The following is a 19473-nucleotide window of genomic DNA, read 5'->3' as shown; positions in this document are numbered from 1 at the left end:
CATTTTGGAGCATTTACATAGTCAGTCAGTGAAAGGCTATTCGCGTCAAAGGTTGAACCAAAAAAAGATTTATTCCTTGTGCTGAAAGGAAAATCTAAGTATATCATATAATAGTCAATTTTGGCCTTGAAAGCAGAGGTCCATGAAACACCAAGGATCAACAAGAGGAATAGGAAGAAACTGTTCCCCAAGGAAGGACAAGCCATAAGCTGGGGGCCAAGTACTGCACAAGCAGTGCCTCATGCCTCCATCCCTCTGGCACAGTCCCAAAGAACCTGAACAGTGATCATTAACAGCCCTCAACCAGGTGGAACAATGGACTGGCTTCAGAGTTCATCCAGAAAGCTTGGAGAGGAGATGGGGCCAGAGGAAAGGTTATAGCACAGGCTCTAGGTCTTTCTAGAACACAGGATGGCAGACAGGTACAGATACAGCCCTCACTGTTCCACTCAGTCTCTCCTGAGAGAAGTTGGTCTCTGCCTTTCCAGTACTGTGTGGAGAGCCTACAACAGCTCAGTCTCCTCAAGACTATAAACTTGCCTGTGTCTCTCAGCCTCCCTTTGTAAGACATGAGCTCTAGGCTCCTCCCCATCTGGGAGCCTTCTGCTAGACCCTCTTCAGGCTCTCCATGTCCTTCTGTGGACATTCTGTTCCAGGTGGGCCCAGCTGCACTGAGCAGGAGCTGCAAGGAGCTTATCATGGTCTGTGTGCAGTGAGAGCACCCTGCCAGCTCACAGCCAACCAGGCATCCACTGTAACCCCAAGTCCTTTTTAGCAAAATTGCTGCTCAGCCAGTTGCTGATATGTGGGGCGGTTCTGCCCCAGTGTGGAGCTTCACAGGAGTTCTTACTGCAGTCTTTGTTGGTTCTTTTTTTGAGGATTTTGAGGACTTTCTGGATGGACGCCCTGGCATTTGTCTGTGCCACTTTCCTTACTATAGTGTCACCTGCAGAGATGCTGAAGGTGCTCTCTGTGCCCTCCTCCCCATCACTGCTGAAGGTGTTGATCAGTATTAGTCCCGGATTTGGCTCCAGAGCTCCCCATTACCAGCACATGTCAGGTGAGGGGCTGCTGACCACCCTCCTGTTAGTCTGGAGATTAAACCAGTATTCCCAGCAGCCCTTTTGTCTCTTTCTCCTTTACAAATGACTGTGCTGTAAGAGATGCTATAGGGAAGCTTCACTGAAATCAAGATATCTCCCCACCATGCTCCTCAACCAGCCATTTCCTCAATGCCCATTGCTGGCTTTACCTCAAACTGAGCTTTGGCTCTTTTGTCACCAAGACCCTAGGCAACGCTTTTGTAAGAACTTCTCTTTTGTCAGAGCAGGAAATGCATCTTGTAAAATTCCCTGCCCTCCTATACAATGGGATGATGCCTCCCTGAGTTCTCCAGAACTTCTCTATAAAATCAGCCAGATCTCCTGAGCATCTTTCTGCTTCATGGCTGACTCCCACCGTTCTGCCCTAAGATTCGCCGAGGGAGGAAAACCCCACTCTACACTCACCAGCATCCAAGGTGCTGCTCACCTCCCTCCCCAGACTCCCTCCAGTTCCTGAGCAGAGGGCACAAGAGGCAGCTGAGAGTGGTCCTGCCTTGAGTCATCATAACACATTCCCTTACAGCCCTCAGGAGGTTACAGCACTGGCTCTAGGACAAAATGAAGAAGTAAGTTAGGTCCCATTTAGAATTTTGCTGCCTCGCCCTCATTGGCAGTGAGACAGAGATCTTGAGTAGTGCTAGAGCTGGTTTTTCAACAGGGAAAGAAGGGGAAAATCCCAATGAATTTTGTGAGGAGAAAGGGATGAGAAATTGAATGGTTCATAAATGTTCAGGCTGCTTATATGGAGTTTGTGAGGGGAAAATCAATTTTTACTTGTCAAATTGCAAAGAGGAGAGCCCCTTGAATATGCAGGTTTCAGTCGCAAGCTCCGGGTAAGTGTGCCGTCCTGGCACAGTTTCTCCTGTTTAGGCATAGTCGAAAAGCTCTTCGCTAAGAGGCAGACGACAAGAACCGCAGAACACGGGACTGCAGAGCCCTCCGAAGGCAAGTGCCGGTCCCGGGCGTCTTTGTGCAGACGCAGCGCCCCGGAGCGCAGCGCTGCCGCCGCACAGATCTGCAGAGAAGGAGCCGCTTCCTCGCCTCCGGGAGAGAGAGCGCGGCAGCTCCGAGAGGCGCAGAACGAAGCCGCAAAGCACCGGGCTGTGTGTGCAGCGCTCAGACTGCTAGGGGAGGGTGGCTGCCACTCGCCTGCCTCTTCAATTGACATTAGCATTTGTATGGAAGAAGTTCATGGGCAACTTCCCTGTGCTTCTACCTAGTCCTCCTCCAGCCCTCCGTGGAAATTCTTGGGCTTCCATTCAGGCTCGGAGGTCCAAAGAATTCTATGGCAGCTGCAGAAGAGAAGGGTGCTAGAGAGAGCATCAGTGAGTTTGGTGTGGTTTACGTGGCGCAAGGGGAAAGGTGCAGCCCATGGCTGGCTTTTACTTCTACAGCCTATGGCTATGGGAGCAGCCGCTGAAAGATGTCAGGAGAGTGGTGAGAGTGAAAAATGGGATGGTCCCTCTGTCTGAGAAGGGCAGTGCCAGGCAGCAGAGCATTGTGCGTTCTTCCAAAGCTGTTTGGAGAAAGAACACTTTGCGTTCTGCAGGAACCTGCCACAATGAATGTTTAAGAAAGTGCTTATGTCCACGTTTAGAGATGAGCTCCCACGGTGGCGAGTTACATTTTCAAGAAGCAAGAGCATACACAGCTGACTGTGCCTGAGAATGAGCAGTTGCTGGATTCTTACAATTCCGTTCACTGCGCACAAAAGCCTGGTGCTCTGCTGCTTCATTCCTTACCTCCTGTGATCTGCACAGGACTGATGCTCAGTGAGAATATTCAGCTTTGCCGCTTTTCAGCGTCTGTGCTACCCGTATGCACCGTGACATCTCTCGGGATCTCTCGCTTTCGCGAGGCTGGAATGTTCCCGCTGGTATTCGAGCTGGGGAGGAGCGGGCAGAGAGCACGGCGATCTGACAGCAGTTTGCAGGCTGCCCTTTATCTCCTAAAGTTGTAAAAGATGGTTTTTGTCACATAGCCCTTGAGCTGTGATTGCGGCTGGCAGGGACCTCTCAAGGTCCTTCATACCACCCTTCCTTCTGTCACAAGTGGGCTGAATCTATCTTACTACTGAAAACAAGTTTACAAGGTGGAACCTCCAGGGCACGAGGGCAAATGCTGTCATGAGAAAACCATCACTGTCAGTCTTCCAGCATGGAAATGTCTGTTGGCAGAGGAAAGCAGCACTGGGAGTGAGCTTGGATGTGGGAAATGAGGTGTTTCTCCTCCTGAGATGAAGAAATGTAGTAGATGATCTTACTCAGTCTGCAGTGACCAAGAGATATTAACAAGCTGCTCTTTTCTCTCTGCTGTGATACAACTGCAAAAATGAGTCTGTTCCCAGCTCCAGAATGGGGAGGCTGATCTTTAAAAACAAAAGGCTCAAGGATTGTGGGGAAGGGGCTCTGTGTCTTTAAAGCCAGGCATGGAGGAGGTTACAGGTCATTATTTTTATAGCCATTATTATTTTCTGGATTGTTTAAAAACATGCAGATGTTTGAAGGGCTTAATCAGCCCTCAGCAAATAAAATGCTCTTTTCTTTGCCAGTGACTATAAGATTTTCAGGAAAGGACAAGTATCCTCCCATGCGTGTGGATGACATTCAGCACATGATAAACATAACCTGAATATAAATGATTGGTATGAAAACTGGTAATAGCCTGACTTGGTTAATAGTGCTGTTCTTACTAACACATTCTAGACACAGAAAAGCAATGCTTATTTAAAACCTAGATATATACATATATATATATATAAAGAATCCATAATAAAGCTAATCTCAGGCAGCTTTCAGAAAATCTCTACGATCTCTTCAACATTTTCAGCATCTCTATTCAGTGAAGAGAACTTACTGCATTTCTCTTTTTTTTACCATGTCTTAAGAAAAGAAAACAATAGCCCTCAAAAATTAGTGACACCTGAAAATCCTAGGAGCTGCCAGATACATAACAACAACAACAACAACAACATGAAGATCTTCTTACATAGAGATGCACAGATTTCTGTTAAAATAAATTGAAAGTCACTTTGAAATTCAGATAGTTCTCAGCACATCTGTCAAGAGACTTCAGCAAAGAAGTTGACTTACACCTGATATTCTACTAATTAAATCAAATAGAAAGTCTTCTCCTAATAACTAATTAGGACCCTAATTTATATTTTCAGTTTTTTTGGGCACTCCTGACTGCAAGCTGCTTCTTAAAGTGAAACTTTGTGCCTTGGATCCTTATGAATGTAAATACCCAGCATAATTTCTCCAAAAAATTCCAAACCCCCACCTTGATCTCCAGAGCATATATCCCTCTGCACCCTGAAGATGACATTTCATTTATGTTGTACCAAAAAAGAAACAGCACAAGGCACAGAACAGGAAAGGGAACAAATGGAAAATAGAGTTTCAAAGTTGTGTGAATTTCTGTTAAGTATCTTGCTTTCTCCCAGTTTTGGATGGATTGCTGTAGACAATTTTCCTTGAATAAAATATTGTGGGTCAAAGCAAAGGTAAGTGTTTTACCTTACTCCATTTCTGCATTTCTGGACATTGTCCCCTAGATGTAACCAGCCCAGCCAGAGGGGAGAGGTTGTTCCTTAGGGAACCAAACCCAGGGTTTGGTCACAAAATGTGACCTAAACTACAACTCCCAGGAAGCAAAGCAATACCTGACAAGGCAGTTGTAATGTAATTTGATTTCAGTGTGACTGAAAACACATGTCTGAACATACCTTAGACCAAAGATAAAATACCACAATTTGGTCTGGGGGAAAAAAAGACATTTCAATATCATATGCCCTTGAAAAAGGACTTTTCCAGTATTCACCAAAGCTGGAATAATATCAGTGAGAAGCCCCTTACCAGCTTTCCTGGTGAGCAAGGTGTTCTGTGCCTCCATGTAAGTAAATTGTGTCATTAAATAACCCTCACAAAGAGCCTCAAATCCAGTTTCAAAGGACAATAAAGCAAGTCACAATGTTCACTAAAGATCTCTTTACCCCCTTGAGAGATCAGAAGTTCCAAACATTGTTTGGAATGACAACATTGACTCTTCTTTGCCATCACCTACATCTTGGAGTTTCCAGCTGGAAAAACATGTAGAGGACAACACTGTTACCAGGAGACACCACAGCCCAGGCCTCAGACCCACTGACATTCCCAGGAATGTTTTCCACAGGCCTCCACCAAGCCCACTGATCCAGCCCCTTAAATTCATTTACAGAATGAAGTCCCTCGTGGTAGCAGGGAATTTTGGAGATTTACAGCACCACAGGAGTGATAAGCCTTATGATTAATGGAGTAACAAATGCCAGAGAAGTAAGAAGATTGGAAACTCAGTATCCCTGTCTCAGAGGAAAAGACCCTTATGCACAAGGATGATTGGTTTCAACTTAAATGGAAAAAGCAGCTTTTATTTTTGATCTTAAAAAGTGTAGTGAGTGAGTCCCAAAAGGATTGCTTAAAATGGATATCCCAAAATTCAGAAACCATGTTTTTTTCTGAAGAAGTAAAAGACTTTATCCTACATTTTCCTTTGGGAAGTACTATCATAATTTCACACAAAATAATCAATTCATAATATTTTAATTATTGAGGCTTATAGATCTGCCATCAGTGTTATCCACCAAGGCTTCTTCCACTTACTAGTAGCTGCGGAAATCATCATGGCAGTTTAGCTCACTTAAGGGCACTCCTTATTCTGATACAGCATTTTTCTATTTTTCTCTGACTGGAAGTCTTGCTAAAATACTGGGGGTTTTTTGTTTGTTTTTTTTAAGGAAATTTGATCAAAGAATTTACTCCATTATTCCATTTGACCTGTGAGGAAAACTAACCAACACAGATTGCAGCTGTGTCAGCCTCTGAGCCTCCTGATTCAGATGGTTTCACTCAGCCCATGATTTCCAGTCCCATGCTTCCCACTCAAAACTATCTTTGCATTCACAACCATCAGCTGCACTGTGTCAAGCTGTGTAAGAGCACTGTATATATTTTCTGCTTGAAGTTCATGAAAGTTTTCTGTTCTACAAAGGAATAAAACCAAACCCCATGCACACTCACACAAGGATGTGTTCATACCATCCCAAATGTCAGCAATGAGCAGGAGGAATGAAAACTTTCCCTTAGGCTGAGTTACCTGACAACAGTGAGTTCAACTCTGCCTGCTGAGCTGTGCTAGCTGCACATCCATCTGGGCAAATCTTTTTATCTGCATGTGCCAAGAAAATACTTAGGAAGTTACTGAAACTCTCTCAGTGTCCCACAAGAAATTAGCCAATAAGTGGGATCACAGAAGAATCATGGAATGTTTTGGGTTGGAAGGGACACTGAAGATCCTCTAGCCCAACTCCCAACCTTCCACTATCCCAGGTTGCTCCAAGCCCTGTCCAACGTGAGCTTGAGCACTTCCAGGGATGGGGCAGCCACAGCTTCTCTGGGCAGCCTGTGCCAGGGCCTCACCACCCTCATCATTAAAAATTTCTTCCTTGTATCCAGTCTAAACCTGCCCTCTTTCAGTTTAAAACCATTGTCTTTTGTGCTGTACTGTAGGATCTGGTAAAAGTCCCTCTCCATTTGTCTTTGCCCCTTCTGTACACTGAAAATTCCCAAAAAGGTCTCCTCAGGGCCTCCTCCAGGCTGAACAACTCCCAACTCTCCCAGCCTGTCTTCACACAGGAGGTGCTCCAGCCTTCTGTTCATCTTTGTGGCCTCTCCTAGACTTGCTCCAACAGATCCGTGTCTTTCCCTGCTGAAGGCTGGATGCATCACTCCAGGACTGGTCTCACCAGAGTGGAGCAGCAGGACAGACTCCCTCCCTCACAAACAGGAATGTACAGTAATGGATAATTCAAGAATCTGAAACAGCTTAATGACGTCAGGAAATTCAACTCGGATGAGAAAATACTTTCCAGAGACAGCTGTATATAACTTTTTTGTCAATTCTTCTCTCATATTTCACTATTAATCCAGAAATTTACACATTTTGTGGTTCGGGTTTATTCTTATAAATAAAGGAATAAAGGAATTAAGAAAAACTTGCTTAGAGGGATTTTGTCTCAGTGGCTTTTAGGGAAACATTACTTAATATCTTATTGAAAAGGCTGGGAGAGAAGAGGATGATACTCAAGTGCTTTGCTGACTCCCATGCTCTGGAAGATATCCTTGGCACCCAGGACAGAACACAGCCTACAGTATCCTAAACCAAACTGGTTAAAGGGCAGGGTAGTGGGAGACTGCTGTGTCTTTACCTTATACCACCTGAACTGTGCTGAGCTGCCAGTCAGAAGAAAGACAAGAAGTGACTGTAAATAACAAGAAAAATAAAAGGACACAGATTTCCCCCATGCAGTGTACCAAAAGAAATCCAGTCCAGGGTTACTTTTCTACTGGCAGCATTATGGCACAACTTGAGGTTTCTGAGAGCCTGGGTGCCACCAGAGCAGGCTGCTCCATAGGAAAAGGGAGCCAGGAGCTGGAGATGACAGCAAGCAGCCCAGAGCAGCATCCTCATGGGCACAGAACAGCCCCCAGTACCTGTGCAAGGTGGGCAGAGCTGGCTTGGTGATCCCTGGGACAGCCAAGAGGTTCAGGAGGAGTCAGGTCTGGACTGGCAGAGCTGCAGCAGGAAGAGTGAGGGCCTGAGGGAGATGTGACCCCGAGCACAGCAGGGAAAAGCCTCCTCCCCAGTGAAGGCTCCTACTGTGGCTTTCCCTGGCATCCCATCTGGTGTCACCCCAAGTCTGGTGGCCTGGAGCACCAGTTCCAAACCCTGGGGAGGAGGAGGGAATGCCAGAGCGTTAAAAGAGGAGGAGGAGGAGAGCAGTGCCTCCCTGACCCCCGACCTCACTGTGCCACACCACTCACTCCATTGCAATACACAGAGAGAAGATGAGACAAAACACTTAAAAAAGACAAAAATGAGACTAAACACTTAGGAAAAGCTCCATCATTTAACTTAAAAAAAGAAGAAAATTTCCATATAAAATTTTCCATCTAAACCAAAGAAGCAAGGGTAGCAGCACTGCTCAGAAGCACACTTTAATGCGTAGTGCCCTTAAATCTTGGTGTGATCTCCCCTTGCACATTTCATTTCTGGTTTGGCACAGTGACAAGCGCCAGGAGGGGCACTCACAGCTTGTCGATGCCTCCGTCTTCTCTGCAGCTCAGTCCGTGTTTCATGACTCTGGCCGGGCAGAAGAGCCCAAGCCCTTCACACCGGGCTCTGGCTCTCCAGCGGAGCCATTAGCTCGTCCCGGGCTGCGAGTGTCGATTCCGAGCTGAGGGAGGGCGGCTCTCCCGGGCCCTGCAGCCGCTTCCCCCACCGGGTGTCGCTGCCCGACGCCTTTTCCCTGCCGGGGCCGGGGCCGTCTTGGGGTCAGGGCCGGGACCGGGCCGTCTTGGGAATGGGGCCGGGGCTGGGCTGGCGTTGGCGTCGGGACTCGGCCGGGACCGGGCCGGGGCTGGGTCGGGGCAGGGCACGGACTGAGGCCGGGGCCGGGCACAGGCTGAGGCCGGGACGGCGTTGGGGCCGAGCCGGGCTGAGGCCGGGGCTGGGTCGGGGCAGGGCACAGGCCGGGGCCCGGGCTGAGGCTGAGGCCGGGGCAGTCCCAGGGCAGTCCCCCAGCCCCGCAGCCTCGGCCGGCGCTCCCCGCGGAGCTCTGCGGGCGGGGGCGGCCAAACCCCCCGCGCCCCCCTGAGCTCTCGCTGAGCAGCCAGAACGCCCGCGGTGAGCCTGGCAGCGGCTGGGCAGAGATGCTGGCATTTGTTGGCAGATGATGCGCGGAGGCACCGCTGACCCGCCCGTGCCCAGCTTCGTGCCCTTGGAAGCCCCCGGCACTATTGTTGCTGGTGAGGAAAAACTGTAACCCGAGCCTTTCCAAAAAGAAGTTCTTTCCCTCTTTGATCTGTTTTTCCCTCCTGGAAACAAATATTTCCTCTCAGCAGAGCTCACAGTCTCTTCCCATTTTTAAGAGGAATCTTCTTACACTTTTGGCTTGATACTTATCATAAAAATCAACATAGTTTTAGTCTTAATGTGAGAAACCTCATGAAGAGACTGAGAAGCTGAAGAGAAACCAAATTTGAACATCGTGGAAAGTGGGGAATTATGCTGCCATTATTCAGAATTTTTGCTCTTCTATCCTCTTTCAGGAAAGGCTCTTTAAATTTTCCTTGTGAGACAAAGCAGTGGGATGAAAATAGATAAGCACAATGAAGCAAAAATAATTAAAGGACATTAAAAATTATATTGTATTGTCTCTATCAGAGTTTCCCCTTTACATCCATCTTGCCTACTCTGGGACAGTTTCCAGTTCTGTTTGAAAAAGCTACTGCTGAAATGAAAGAAGGAGTCAGATCACACCTTCCCTTCCACCCATATCCACCCAGGCAAACATGGGCTGACACACTATTCCCTAAATACCAGCAGAGATTTAAAAGAATCAAGGTGTTTTGTTTTGGTTTTCAGTTTAAAATTGTGTCCAGAATGGTTATCTCAAGGGTGTATTCTGAGGTGGAAAGTGGCAGATCATGGGTTGGGTGAGTGGCTGTATGTCAGAGGAGGACATTGCTCCTACATAGGGTAGTGATGCTGCCCCGATCCAATCCAATCCAATCCAACCAGATGAAAGTTATTCTTTGCCAGTATATTTCAAAAGTTATGCAGGACTATAAATACAGCTGTGGTTATAAGATCAACACAAAAGCCAAGTGGAAAATGGCCAATTTACCCCTTTTTTTGTCATGACAGGACACAGAACAAGGCAATCATTTCTATGGGAACAGGGTAGATAAAATGGGGCAGAGTTGACATTAATTTGGTTTTTCTCAGTCTTCTCTCTTTCTGACTGTTTCTATAAAATACAAAAACACAAAAGTTCACCTTTAAACCTGTGGTTTTGTTCTTTTTTTCCTGTTCCCTTCAGGCTGCCCTTCCCTTTACTGGGCCTCAAGTACCACTTCCCTTTCCCCCCACCCCCTGCCCTCCTTTTAGTGTTGGAGCAAATATATTCTGCATCAGGATATGGGGTATGTTTGAAAAGAAAACAAAATTTGAAGTTTTTGCAGTTCAGGGCATGACAGATCATTAATAATCCTTAATATGCAAGCTTTCCATCTGCTATTCTTGCTCTGAGGTCAGCTGGTCCAAGGAAAGCAGGAAGGAAATAGGAAGCTCCAGTGAACATGAACAAAAAGCCTTCTATGAGCCTGCAATGTATATGTGAACTCCAAGCTGCTATTCCCTGGAAAATCCAAAGTTCATTCTGCCCATATTTCTGCTCCTACTAGGAAATTCCTCTGTTGGAAGGAAAGGCACCAGGATGAGCTCATCCATGCAACAGCCTCAGATGAAGGTGCAGCCTCAAGTGCTTTTGTTCTTCTCCCAGTCAGAAATCCCTCCGCATCTCCTAAAACTATTTCTCTGCCACAGATAAATGCAAGTGTTCCCCCATCCAGTTGTTTCATATGCACAGGGGTCCTTCTAGCAATTTCATGTACAAGCTTATTTTGGAAATAGAGGATCACCAGTGTGGTGAAAATCCCTCTTAAAAGGGAAGTGTGCTTGGGGTTAGTTCTACAGAATCATAATTCTGATCCATGAGCTACAAGAGCATCACCATGCCATTTTACTGATCTTACCAAATTAATGCTTAATATCAGTTAGGGGAAAAAAATGCAATGCCATATGAAAAAATAGAGATTGGTTTATGGGTGTTTATGACAGAAGAGTCTCAGTGTAAGCACTGCATTGGGAAGTGCCATTCCTATAATAGACTGACTTGTTTGAATGTTTTTCTCATAAGGAAGCACAATAGGCATTGAATTTTACTGCAAGTGCAGTGCCCTTCTCAGTGAAAGCTTATGAACATGTTTTGATGAAAGACTGAAAAGATGAAATAAAAGAAGTGAACCTCTGTGCTCTTAAGGGAAGTGCTGTGCTTGCAAGGCTGGCTCTGGCAGGACAAGTCTGGCCACTGAAGAGAAGAAAGAATGAAAATCAGCAGGCACCCAGGTGCAACAGCCATGGAAGGTAATAAAAAAACTTTTCTTGTCTGAACTCAGTTTCTTTTACATTATGTTTGTCTATACTCCAGCAAAAGATTCTCTGGATGTTAATTGTATATGGATTATATGGCTATATTTATCATCATTAATTTAGATATCAAACAATGTCCTTTCAGGTATCAAATATTTTGTGGTATCAGAAAGGGAAGGAACTGCCCTGGGATTTTCAAGTTCTAATCCAACCAAGTGAATGGTGGGGGTGATCCAGCAGGTGACAGGCGGCCCTAAAACTGTCAGCAGGCACATCTGGTATTCCCTTTTTGCTACCAGATCTTTGCTGCACAGTGATGGCTAATTCAGTCTAGTGCAGGTCATAAACAGGTCATCTACTGCTTCTGCTGGTGCTGAGAGCCAAGCACTGCATCACTTCTCTTCTAGAGGCTGAGCCTGTGCCAGCCTCTCAGTTTGGAACATGGGGAATATTCTGGACAGGCACAGACCAGCAGACAGCTCCTCTTCTGAAGGACCTGGATCAGCCTAGGCCTTTTCCTACAGCATGTGGTGTCTCTGTTTCATATCAGTAACATCTGTTGCCACCAGGAATGTTTTCCCTGGCATCCTAGACCAACTCTGCCTTCTCTAATTAGGTTGTGCCCTGTTTAATTAAGGTTAAATGAGGGGACATAATCCTTAATCTTGTGAGTTACTGCTTTCCATCCAAAGGCAACTGTATCACAGTGCATCCACTGTACCACATAGAGGGGTCCTGCTGGGTGGGTTTGTGAGCAGAAGCAGCTTCCCACACCATCCATACAGTTCAAAACAGTTCTGTTCTCACACATACAGCACCTATCTGGTTGGGTTTTATGGGAAGGACTGGCCATGCTGCTAAATGAACCCTGGTGACCTGTGGTGGTTCTGCTTTTCTCTGTGAGAACTGCAAGTGAGTCAGGGTCATCCAGGAGGAAAGGATCCAGCTGGAAAAGCTAGGAGAGAAAACCTGGCCTTTTCTTTCCCTGGCATGGGAAAAGCCTCTACTACCACGTACCCAATCTGCTCCTCTGTACACGAGAGCAGAGCTGAAGGGAAAGACCTGCACCTGGGTCAGTTTGCATGGTCAGGAGAGAAGGAAGTGCTCCTCTTCCACCATCCTGGAGCAGACACCAGAGTTAGCAAATATACCCAGGAGCTGGTGAAGGAGGGCACAAAGAGGTCTCCTTTCAGCCTTACTCATGTGCCCTGTCTCAGGTATGGCTCTGACTCTTGATGCCAATGAATTATTCTTTGAGGAACCAAGGGTCACTTCTGTATCAACTGCCCTTGTCCCTGTGGAAGACTTCAACTTGCCAGAAATAAGCTGGGAGCATTACACAGCTGGCACAAACAGGTCCAGAAGATTCCTAAAAAACCTGGATGGCAACTTTATGGAACAGGGAGCTGACTTGGAAAGATTTCCTTGATCTGCTGCTTGTCCACAGAGAGGGTCTCATGAGCAAAGTGGGGATTGGGGCTGTCTTGGCCACAGTGATCAAGGATCAAGCCCTTGGTCATCAAGTTTAAAATCTCTGTTGACAAGATGGAAAGTGCCAGCAAAACCTCAAACCTGGACATGAGGAGAGCAGTGAGTAAAGTCCCCTGGGAAAGTGTTTGTGCAGGTGCTGGGGTCCATCAGTGCTGGTCACTTGTAAAACATCACCTCCCATGGGCACAGGAACAGGCAATTCAAAAATGTCAGAAGTCAGGCTGGCAAGACAACAGGCCAGCTTGGCTAAGCAGGGATCTTCCTTTGGAGATAAGGCAAAAAAAGGAAAGTGTGTGCCCAGTGGAAGCAGGATCAGGTGATGTGAGAGGAACATGAGGGAGAAAATTCATGCAGCCAAAGCTTAATTTCCTTTTATGACAAGGTAACACACTTGGTTTCACCAAGGGAATGTGATGTGTTTGGATTGCAGCAAAGCTTTTGATAGTGCCTCTCCCAGGATCCTTCTGGACAATCTGTCCAGCTTCCAGCTGGATAAACACCTCATGGGATGGGTGAGGAACTGGCTCATGGGTCAGGCACAAAGGGTGGCAGTGACTGGGGTGACATCAGGCTGGCACCAGTCACTGGCAGGGTTCTGCAGGGCTCCATCCTCAGCCCTGTGCTCTTCAGCATCCTCATTAATGACCAGGATGCAGGAGAGGAAGGGAGACCAAATAAATTTGCAGATGATACAAAATTGGGAGTCATACAAAAGTTGACTCCCTTGAGCACAGAGAGACCCCCAGAGAGACCTGGACAAAACAGAGAGATGGGCAGACACCAACCATGTGAAGTTTAACAAGGGCAAGTGCCAGTCATATTTCAGAGTGACTGGCTGTGCCTTCATTTTACATTAATCTTTCACAAAACATCTTTGTGTTCTGTTGTAGGACCCTCTGGTGCCTATTTGGGGTGTCCCTGCGAAAGATAGAGAGGTTTATTGTTAATACAAGAAGTGCCACTTGGGATTTTTCTTGTATATCCACCCAGATCAGCATCAGTACTTGTTATATCAGCAAGCTGATGTTTGAAACCTGCTGGTCTCACTGTGAGTTGTGGTTGCAACAACAGCCTTCAGCCCTGTGCAGGTGATGGAGGTATTTATTTTAAAAGGGTGCTGCATGTGTCCTGCAGCTGATTTCTGCTGGGTTAAAGAGAGCCAGCCCACTGGGCAGGCTGTGCTCCCAGCAGAGTGGGACCTGTGCCCCTGCCATTCCCTGGAGCAGCTACAGCACCAGGTAAGGAGCTCCCACTGCCCATGTGCACACATTGCACAAAGGAGCTCTGTACCAGCTCATGGCCACAGCGTTCCTTGCTCCAGCAAGTAAACAGGAAGCAGAAATACTAGAAAACAGCCTTCAGTCAAACCCAAATATTTTACTTGCCTGTTGCTTACCTTTGCTTCAGCTCTCAGGAAATGATGGTAAATCCAGTATTTCTTCAAAACCAGGCTGATGAGTCATAGAAGGCATCCTTGGTTCTTCTCACAGCACCACACAGTCTTCCCCTTCCTAGGCTGCCCACGGGTGAGCAGGATGCTGCTCCCAGCACACAGGTGTGAGTGGGCAGGAGGGAGGTGAATTGCAGGGAGGCACAGAGGGGAACAGCTCCATTCCCTGTGCTCAGGCACTTGTCTGAAAGTGGATTTACTGCCTGGGACTTGTCTGCTTCACAGGTCCACAATCTGGAACAAGTTCAGGGTTAAAAGTTCACAGCTGGGGTGTTGCAGTGTGAGTGAAGGGTGAGAACCAGGCACAAACCATTAGAGCTGATGCTGTGCTTGTTTGTTATCTGAACCTAGGGTACTCTTGCCATGGGTGGTGCAAACTCCAGCAGCCAGTCAGGAATTTCGGCGCTGTTGCATGAAATCCCACACAGCAGGTTCTGGGCTGGGGTTAGGAGACATTCTGGGCTTGCAGCTACTGCAATCCTTCCTAGTCAGCCCTCAAGAAGGTTTCCCCTCTGTCTTGCTCCACTGGGTACCTGCTGCAGCCAAAGTAGAAAACTTTTAACTTTTACAAAATGCAAAGACGATGCATCTTCCTGCCTGGGGAGGTGGAAGTGATGGCTTCCAAAAATTTCTTTCTGAAGTCAGCAGCTTGACTGATATTATCTCTATTCTGATTTTAAGCTAGTCTGCCCCTCAACTTTCCACCCCAGAGTCCTTTTGGCAGACCCATGCCAAACATGGCTCTTTTCTCTCAGGGGAAGCTCAGATGCTTCCCAACCAAAGCTGGCATGCTGAAAGAGAAACCAAACAAATTCATCTCTGCTTGCTGGAGGGAGATAAATTTCAGAAGTCTAAAACCCAATGTGGAACTTTCTGTCTGCCACTGCAGTGGTCCTGCCTTAAATATTAATTACACACAGCACTGCAATGGAAACTTTGGATTACGCTTATGATATCTTCCCTAGAGATCTGAACCTGGATTTCCTTGAGTGCCAGCACAGGTGGTTTCCATGTGCTTCTTCCCCAGGCAGTGCCAGCACAAGGACAGCCCAGCTCCAGAGGGGAGTGTTCCCCACCACCTCTATACACCCCATCCCACACCCCTTCAGCCACTGCTGCCTCCTGGTTTGCACCACCTGTACACCAGTTTGGGAGAGTGGGGCTTTCTCTGCTACACTTCCACTGTGGCCAGGCCAGGGTAGCTACTGCTGAACCCTCCAGTTCACAAAGAAACCCAAGGGCTGCAGAACACCAGAGGTCCTGTGCTGATGTAAGTGATGGGGACCTGAGCACACAAAGTCCTAAATTTAGTCATGAAAACCCCAAACCTTAAAGGTTTAAACACATGACTTCAGGCCTGATACCCAGACTGGACATTTAACAGACCACAGAATATAAACCAGATCCTGGGTCCTGCCTGAAAATGGATTTCTGTCCCTCAGGAAATTGCAGGTGCTCTGTTGTGCCTTGGTGTGAAGCAATGTGTGAGAGTCCTAGCAAGGGCAGAGTTCAGGGCTGAGGTCACCCCTCTGCTCTCAATTAAGGCAAGTAGGAAAGACAATATCCCATTTTTGAGTGCTAGGGCCTGTCATGTTGGACAGTGTCTGCATTCAATTAAAGAACACAAATTGGCCTTTAGTGCCAGAAGAAAAACCAAAATGAGGGCCAGTTTGATGCACCAAAATAAAATGTGAGACAGGAAAGTTTTATCATCCCCACAAAAATGTTTGGAATACACACTGGAAAGAAATTTCAAGAAATTAGTGGAAATGCTTTGAAAGGGGTGTGACTCACAATCACTTTGAAGGCTAAGTTTTCTTTTTACTTTCTGCTTTTGGAAAAGGTTTTAAGATCCAGAAAGTGTATTTTGCTCTAAGTCTGGGGGCCTGGGGTAACTTTCCTTTCCCCTCAGCACCCCAGCACCTTGTGTTTTGTACTTCAGCTTTGGGGAAAGGAAGTGGGTTGAGGCTGCCACCTCCTCTCCTGCTTGGGTAGAGCACAGGACAAAGCACAGGAAAATGCAGACCTGTGTGGAATCACTCACCAGGGCCTCTCACACAAGGAAAAGGAGCAGGAAACCTGCAGAACATCCTAAGTGCCAGCATTGAATACTAGGGGTTTTCAAAAAAAGGGTTGGAAGGGCTCATAGTTTACCTACAGGTAGTGGCTCAAGCAAAGCAAGGATGAAACTGGAAACAACTCTGGGAACAAATCTGGTGTTATTTGCATGTGAGCTCCAAGTTTATTCATGAGGATTCAGTAGGGACATCATCAAGCATCTCATTCTTAAAGGAAGTCAGCTAATTACCTTCTGGCCTCAGGGTCCCTCCTTCTAGCAGCCCAAGGATGGGTGAAGATTGGTGCTCTCACAGCTATCACAGAGCTGAGCATTTTGCTGTAGCTGTTCCCAAGAAGGATGGGATGTCAGCTTCTTGTGCACATTCTGAAATAAAAATCTACATAAAACAAAAAATCCACCATCTGTGGGTTTTTTTTTAAAAATGCAATGAAAACAGTGGAGATGACTGAATAAGGCATTGAGTTCTTCTAGGCTCAATATAAAATACAATATAAATATACAATTATAGTATATAGTAATATAAATATAGCATATAGTAATATAAAGTACATTAAAAGCTCACAAAGAAGTAAAAGGTACCTCAGATTACTGAACTTATAATGTCTGGAAGGAACCAAAGTAGAAATAATTAACTATAAAACTATCAGTAGCAATGCAGAATGAATAGAAGGAACACTCAGAGGAACACTCTTCTCTTGGTGCTGCACATGAAATTAAGTTCCTTCTCAGGACTTTAAGACTTACAAGAAGCAAAGTATCTTTGGACATAGGGGAGGGATCTTCACATTTAATATAATCTTTGCTTGCAGTACTTTTTGCTTTTCACCAACTCTTCCATGTCACAAAATAACACAAGAACAGGACTGGCCAGGGATAATTTCAAATATGAAGTGGTCTCACACAGCTGTGCAATAGTGAAGATCATCTGCCAAAAACAAAACCAAAAAAAGCTCTCCCTAAATCCTTTTCTCTGGAACAATCTTTTTAGTGACTTACAGCTGGCTTCCAGTGCGTGCTGGAGACTAAATCCACCAATAAATCCACCAGGAAATCACCAAGTACCTGCTGAAAGCAAGTGCAGTTAATTGTGCACAATGACAAGTGCCAGCTCCATTGGGAAAAGATGTTGGAGAAATCCCACATTAAATGCTGGATCTGAATTGCCAAGCCCTCACAGCTCTACAGGTGCTTTGCCCCTGATCTTTTACTCTCATGGAAAGACAGAAGTTTTATTACCAACATAAAATTAACGCAAAGAAATTAACAACTGGGACATGATGGTTACATCTCTTGTTCTTTTGGTCCTTATTTTGGAGCCATGCAAAGCTGAAGGACAATACAAGCATTAAATGAGAAGAGGAAAGAAATTCCTGTGTGGTCAAAGGAGCCAGGTATCCTAAACAGCAGAACTCTCCCTTTCCTACCTGTTCCCATGTGCCCTGTGGGACTGACAGAGACCTGCAGTTCTTCCTTACCTGCTGCCATTTCCCAAAATCTGTCCCTCCAATTCCAGCTTTAATCACAAGTCCATGCTTCTAACTTTTTACTCCTAAGCATTTTTTAGATTTTGTTAGGAGTCAGAGGGCTGCTAGTGAAGGAGACAATTGGTAACCCTTCCCTTCCTTTCTCAAAATTTGAGGAAATCTGTTCTTCTTCTTCCACTACTCAAGTTGCAACACAGAGTGGAGCGGACCTGTGGCCACTTACCATCACACTGAAAGGTAAGAGAGAGAAGTGAATTTTTTCAAGTACATCAGCCTTCTTTATTAGTGCTGCTGGTGGAACAGTTTCTTATTAGAAGCATCTGAAATTGGGTTTTCTTCCATCAAATAATGAATCCCTCACAGCTGTGCTTCAGAACATCAGCCCACATTAGGCCATCTGTACAGCAATACTTCAGCCACAGGGCTTCTTAAAACATTTGCAGGATGGAAAGAATACAGAGGCATTTAAGGAGGAATCACTCTGTCTATATCAAACAGAGCACTCCCAAAACCCACAAAGTTAGGAAAAATACACCAATGGATTTATATTTTTAAAGCATCTATTGCCTCATGAGCCATTTAAATAAAAAATTCTCTCCAAACTCTTCTCCTGTCCGCAGTGGGTGTTATGTTCTGGTAATTTCTTCCTTGACTTTTCAGCACAGGATGTGTTTATCTAAAATCTGGATCAGGGTCAGGACTCCCCTGCTGCTCCCTCTGCACAGGAAGCAGAGTCAGTGCCAGCAGCACTCCCAGGAGAGTCATTCCAGAGCCAGGACAGTGGCTCTGTGCTAAGGAAGGAGCCACAAAAGCTCAGGGAGTGCTCTCAGAGGCCAAGGTCTGGTGTTCCTTAGAGAGGCAGGGGAGGTGCAAGGCAGGAGGGAGGCTGAACACAGGTGCAGCTCACAGGGGAATTTTGGGAGAAGGAGGTGCCTCAGACATTCCTGATGCCATCTCCTCTTCCAGCTTGCCTGCTCCTCCTCTGGCTGGCCCCAAGCACTGGCAGCTGGTCACTCCTGCTGGCACAAGAGCCCCTCACTGTTACTCACCACACATTACAACTGCACAGACACTCGAGGTAGCCACCATCGTTTAAATAAAGAAAAAAAAAAAAAGGAGGGGCTGAGGGGCTGTTGAGCCTTTTGCAGCCCAGCAACAATTCCCAACAGGCATTTAAAGAGTAAAACACAGCACCCTGCAGCTCCAAACCAAAGGCTTGTTTTCCAAGGCAAAATCAATGTAACACCTTGAAACAGAGTAAGCACAGCACCCTGGCTGAGAGTGAACAGGAGGTGTTTTTACACTGCTCTGTGAGACTGACAAATGCAGACCCTGACTTACTGACATGGGAAGTGGTATGTGACTTGCCCATGCCTCCATGCAGAAAATCTGGAGCTGCAAACGAGTCTCAGTACAGCCAGATACAAACCAATACAAAACCAGGTATTTTTTTCCAAGACCAGTGGATACAAGTGGAGTGGGGAATTCCTGTGCTGAGTTTATAAATTCAGGACTGGTTCTTCTCCAATTACTTGTTACAGCAACAGGATGAGGGGGGTTGGGGGAATTTCTCTTACATTTTGAAGTTAAATGCTTCTCTCTTGCTGAACATTTCAATAGAGATTTCAAGAACCAGCAGTGTGCAAAATGGTTGCCTGGCACCTGATAAAGATCCATTTGGTAAAATAATCTGGTTGGTATTATTCTGTAAACCAATCTCAGGGATCAATAATTGAGACTTTAGGCTTTAAAATACTGTCAGTTGCACTTCAAATCCATGTGTGTGCAGAGCCTTCTACCTCAGAAAACTCAGCCCATTCTGACTTTTATGGA

The sequence above is a fragment of the Serinus canaria genome, chromosome 1A (genome assembly GCF_022539315.1).
Source record: "Serinus canaria isolate serCan28SL12 chromosome 1A, serCan2020, whole genome shotgun sequence".
Taxonomy (NCBI): domain Eukaryota; kingdom Metazoa; phylum Chordata; class Aves; order Passeriformes; family Fringillidae; genus Serinus; species Serinus canaria.
The sequence above is the reverse complement of the archived record's forward strand: the minus strand, read 5'-3'. Positions refer to the sequence as shown.